A 6,000-nucleotide genomic window follows, 5' to 3' on the forward strand; every position below is an offset into this window, starting at 1 on the left:
AAGAAATGCAGCAACCAAATACAATTCCAAATACCCCCTAGCTGGGGTCTTATATTGGAGGAATATTTCACAAAGAACATTACTGGGTCAGCTGATAAAACTGGAATATGAACAGTAGTTTAGATAAAAATTTTGTATCCACATAAATTCAAGATGTTTATATCTATATTGTGGTTATGTAGGAGAAAAATCACTATTCTTAAAAAATACACAATGAAGTATTAGTGGTAAAGGGTGATAATATAGGTAACTCACACTCAAATGGTTCAGAAAAAAAAAAACCTGTGTGTGTATGTATATTGGGGAAAAGCAAATGATACAGCAAATGCAGTAAAATGTTAATAATCTGGTTAAAGGATATATAGCTGTTTTTTGGACTGTTTTTGTTTTTGCGACTTTTTGGAAGTTTGAAATCATTTCCAGATAAAAATTTACAAATAATCACAAGTGATTTTTCTCCATGGGCAGTGGAGAGCTGTGTGAAAATAGGTCAGAGTGAATGCTGTACGGGTGTGTGTGTGTGGTGTGTAGATGTCTGTACACCCAAGTGCCTATACATGTCCCTGAGGGCACTTTGTGTCTCCTCTGCTATTTGCCCCATTTGGCCTAGGACTTGCTCGGCAAGGGCCACTGGTCCCTCGCTGTCACACCCAAGGAATATCCTTAGTTACCTTGGGGAAAGCAGTGGAGTCCTCCATGTGCCTGAGGCAGACAGAGGGAGCCAGAGTGAAGGGCCCTGCAGCTTTCTTGCCTTTGGCAGGGAGCAGGCAGGTCAGGCCCAGGCTGCGTTCTGAGAGGCTAGCCATCCTCAGAGGTCTGATTCCAGACTGAAGAGCTCCCTACTGGCCTCTGGAGGGCCGATCTTTCTACAAGTTCTCTGCAGTCTTGGAGAGAGGAATGAGAGGGGAATGGGACTCATATTTATTGAGGGCTCACTTTGTGCCGGGCCCTATGCTTTACATGTTATTTTATTTAAACCACACACAGCCCTTCCACATGGGTAAACTGAGGCTCAGAGAGCTGTAGTAATTCGGCCAAGGTTCCACAGTGAGCAAGAGGCAGAGCCAGATTTGGAGCCAAGCCTAGATTTCCCTCTTTCCAACCCCAGATACTCTTGCTTCAGATACTGAGATTTTTTTTTCCCGTCCTTCTCTCCTCTTTGCTGTATGATTTGAGGTCACAGCCTGTCCTTGTCCCAGGAAATGAAACAAAATCATTCCTAACAGGAATGAATCCAAAAGACCCAGCCAACTTTGGAAAACACCAGCAGGGCTGCCATCAGCCCTGTTTTATGAGGCTACGATGATGCTGGGAATCACTCCGAAGGAAGAAGACAGAAATATCTCATCTTTGCTTTAACCTGCCAAAGTAGACATAATCTTTGGGGCTGCATGCCAAGCCATGGGTTCTGTGTAGCCAGAGATCCTGGCACACATATGGTCCACCTGCAGTGGACAGATGTTTGAAGAATCTTCCTGGCAGAGGGAGTCAGGTGGGGTGGAGGGCACTGGAGGAGAAAGCAGACTCTGCAGCTATAAGGATAGGGGGTGGTGAGCAAAGGGGGCTCTGGGTAGTGGCCATTACTTCCAGGGGTGCCCAAGGGCAAAGTCAGAGCAAAATATGTATAGGTGGGAAAGGGGGGATAAAAACTCCTTAGAAATCTCCACGTTCTCCTCTACTCTTCTGGCCTCCTGGCCCCGGCACTCATTCTAGACCCCATTCTCAAAGGTCTTCCTATTACCTGAAGACTCAAAGGAAGGGTGCTGGGAGAACATATTATAAGCTGGGAGCTGCTGACAGTCACAGGACAGGAAGAGCCTACCTACAGTAGCATCACCTCAGGGCCTACAGTGGTAATGTCATTTTTTAAAAATGTTTTTTTATTTATTTTTGAGCAACAGAGAGAGAGAGAGAGCACGAGCAGGGGAGGGTCAGAGAGAGAGGGAGACACAGAATCCGAAGCAGGCTCCAGGCTCTGAGCTGTCAGCACAGAGCCCAACATGGGGCTCGAACCCACAAACTGTGAGCCCACGAACCGTGAGATCATGACCTGAGCTGAAGCTAGACACTTAACCGACTGAGCCACCCAGGCGCCCCAGTGGTAATGTCATTTGAGCCCTTGGATCCAGACATACCTGAACTTCTTGCAGTTTTAAATAAGAGGACCCAAAGGTTTACACTTTTGTTTAAGAAATTTTCAGTAAGGCTCTGTCACTTATAATAAGAACAACACAAATAAAATCCTGATTGAAACAGCAATCGTTTGTCTAGTACACTTTTCAAGAACTAATCTTCTACAACAGCCAAGGCAGGATGTAGAGAACTTTAGTACAGAACCATTTGACATGGTAAATTCAGAATCCCGAAGCACCATGGACAGGAAGAGAGCTAGCCAGCCTCTGCCTTGGGAGGCCTTGGCTCCAGAGAGGGTGTAAGATGCTCAAGTCCAAATCGCCTTGCCTGGAGCTTTATAGAAAGGCTTGGAGCAGGCAGAGGCCAGGGCCCACTCTGAGACTTAGTAACCTACGGGTTTCTCTGAGTCTGTCTCAAGTGATAATGATGGTAGGTAGCTACCTTCTACTGAGCCTTTACTCTGTGCCACAACGTGTTATGTATATTATTTAATCCTCACAGCTGCACTGAGAGGGAGATGTTACTGGCATTGTTTTCTAGATAAGGATCTAAAACACAGTGGTGAAGTAACTTACTAGTCACATAGCTGGTAAGTGGCAGAGCAGGGATTTGAGCCTAGTTGTTTTTAAAATTTTTTTAATGTTTATTTATTTTTGAGCACGAGAGAGACAAAGCATAAGCAGGGGAGGGGCAGAGAGACAGAGGGAGGCAAAGAATCTGAAGCAGCCTCCAGGTTCTGAGCTGTCAGCACAGAGCCCGATGCGGGGCTCAAACCTATGAACTACAAGATCATGACCTGAGCCAAAGTTGGACACTCAATCGACTGAGCCACCTAGGCGCCCCTCAAGCCTAGTTGTTTTTAACAACTACATTATACTTCTTCCAAGACAGGACAGTAGGGCAGGAAAGGTTGGCTATATGGAGAACTAACGATCTTTTCTGTTGGTAAAGCCCTCCAGAGTTCACAAAGCTCAATTTTATATGTAATCTCACTGTACCTGTTTTGCAGAGAAGGAAACTGAGGCTTAGGAGCAGGAAGTGACTTTCTCATAGTCATTTGGGCAAACTGGATAAACTGACCAGGAGTGATGATCCTCAAACGGAGCAGCCAGGCTGCAGTTTGCAGAAACTCATAGTGTATATGCAGGTTAGCCTCCCCACATTGACCCATGCTTAAGAGAAGTGATGCTATCAGTCTGGCTGAGGATGATCTCTAAGAGATAAGGGGACCAATTGTGGTTTGGTCACAGATCGAATTGCAGAACACAAATCCCACTACAGTAAAGAGCTCTGCATTCACAAAAAGATCCCTAGCTCCAGCCAAAGCCCTGTTTACTTTTCAGCAACACTTGATATGGACAAATTCCAGTTCAATCAGAGACATTCAGCTTCCTGGTGTTCCCAGAGTGGGGGTGGGGAATCTTGCTATAAAAGGAGCCCCTTTCTTCCATTGGGGCCATCCCCAGCAAAAAAGGCTGTAAGACTGAGCTGGAATCTGCCTGCCTGGCTTCCTCCCAGAGGAAAGTAGCTGTCCCAGCTTAAGCCCCAGGGGCCCTCACTGTTGGACCTGCCTTGATGCATTGCCCAGTCAGATGTACCTGTCCTAGAGAGACAAGGCAAGGCTGTCTTTCACTGTTCCCTGGGCGATTCATGCCTGGAGGAGTGACCAGGCAGGAAGCCAGGCAACAGGACAGATGGGGCCAGGGCAGCCGCTGTTGTTTGCTGCTGGAAGCGAACCAAAAGACTGGAAGGTAAGCTGCAGTCCCACCTCCTTTTTGCCCCGCCCGCCAGGAGATCCTGCCCTTGATGAATAAATAGGGCTGGGGGAGGCAGGGGCTTTCTTGGAGCCAGGTGAGTAGCCTTCCGGACTTCCGGATTTCTTTTTCCACAAGCAGGCTGTGAGCTGTGAATCTAGGGCAAGTGTTGAAGACAGACATAGAGGGCAAGAAGCAGGTTCATGAGGTGAAACCCAGTCCTTCCAGGTCTGGGAAGTCCAGCACATATTGTGGGGACGGACAGTGTGGGTTGAGAATCCCAGCTGTGCTACTTGCCTTCCTTGGGCAAGACCTTAACTTCTTACACTATACTTACTTACTACTTACCTTACAATAGTGAAGGAGATAAATATTAATCACACAACCAATAACATGCCCACCACTACCACCAAAAGAAAAAAAAAGTGTTAAGTCCAGGAAAGAGGTAGAGCATATAATTAGGGAAGATTTGCCCACTCTGGGAAGCGAGAAAAAGTTTTCCTAAAGAAATGATAATGGAGCTGAGGTGTAGAAGAAATGATAGTGAAGCCAAGGTCTGTTTACCAAACAGGGTGAAAGGGACATTCCATGCAGAGAAAACAGGACATTCAAGCGTAGTCCATTTGGCAAGGAGAATGTCTCCTCCAAGAAACTGGAAGAAGGCTCAGTAGGCTAAAGTGCAGATTGGAGAACTAAGTGGGGATAGACCATGCAAGAATGTGGGTCTTAAGAGCAATAGAACATTTTTTTGTGGCACTTTAAACTGAGAGATGAGATTAACACACTTGTAGTTTGAAAAGGTTACTCTGGTAGCAAAGAACAATGGATCAGAAGAAAACCAAAGAACATTCAGGAGAGCAGTTAGGAGGTCTTCCATATTTGCCTGTAAAATGGGGATATACTAGTTAATACTATCTCATAAGCTGTTGCCAGGATTCCATGAAATACTGCATTTTAAGTTTTCATGCCAGTACCTGACACACAGTAAAGGCTCAGTTAAGGTCGTTATTGTTACTTTTGTTGGTTCTCTTCGAAGAGCTGTTCTTTCTGCCTCGTATCTGCTCCTATGAGGCAGGATGGGAGAAGGCAGTGGCGGTGGTTTCTAGCGTGGAAATATGGTTTGTCTTAAGTCACAACGTAGAGGCCAGAAGCCAGATGCCTGAAAGGCCCATTAGAATAGCTTGAGAGTCTCAAAGGCTCACAAAGATCTTCCCCATTGCTCTCGCAACCAAGCTGGAGAGGAGTTAAAGACTCTCCGACGGTAAGTCCTAAAGGTTAGCTGAGAAAAAAATGTGCTTTTCTCCCCGGTGTTCTGTAAAGCATGTGTGGGGCACCGCGCAATCCTGTACAGTCGGGCCAAGGCGGAGGCCATCGCCACTCCTCAGCCATAGGCTGACTCGAACGTTTCCAGCCGGCCCTGCACCCCGGGCTCGCAAGTGCGGATGCGGGTACCAAGACCGAGGGTGCCAGGAGGTGGAGTGGGGGACCGGGGTTGCGTCCCCGCAAAGCCGGCTCCAGCCGGCCCTTAGGGGGTGCCCCCTCCCCAGTCACGTGGCCTGGTGGGTGGGGCCCGACCTGAAGTTGCAGAAATCCTAAACCATCCCAACTCTGAAGCGCGCTGTGGACGCTGGGGCTCCTGGCGGGGGCGCGGAGGTGGGAATTTGCAAAGCTGAGCAGCGGCGCGGACGGAAGGACCTGGGGCATGGCTCAGCTGGCGGTGATTCCAGGGTCCGCGACGGCGTGGCCAGGTGAGCGGGAGTCGGGGACGGCGGCGTTGGGGTGAGAGACGCTGCTCCACCGAGGGGGCCCCCCACACTGTATCCCGGTCTAGGGGATGCGGGGCGCCCATAACGGGAGAGGACAGTTGGGTAAAGCGGCTGTGGTATAGATCCTCCGCACTCGAGTCAGTGCCGCCAGCGTCACCCCTCGTCGCTGGTAGTTCCTTTCAACGAGGTGCCTCGGAGATCCGCAGCGGCCACGGACGCTGGGGAGCCGTGAGCCGGGACGGGGCGCTGCGCTGGCCCCGCCCCCTAGCGCGCGCACTGGCTGCTCCCGGTGACGTCACGCTCGGCTATAAAGTTCTCGCGCGCGCCTCTCGCGGCTCAGGAGGAGC

Source organism: Suricata suricatta, chromosome 11 (assembly GCF_006229205.1).
Source record: "Suricata suricatta isolate VVHF042 chromosome 11, meerkat_22Aug2017_6uvM2_HiC, whole genome shotgun sequence".
Taxonomy (NCBI): domain Eukaryota; kingdom Metazoa; phylum Chordata; class Mammalia; order Carnivora; family Herpestidae; genus Suricata; species Suricata suricatta.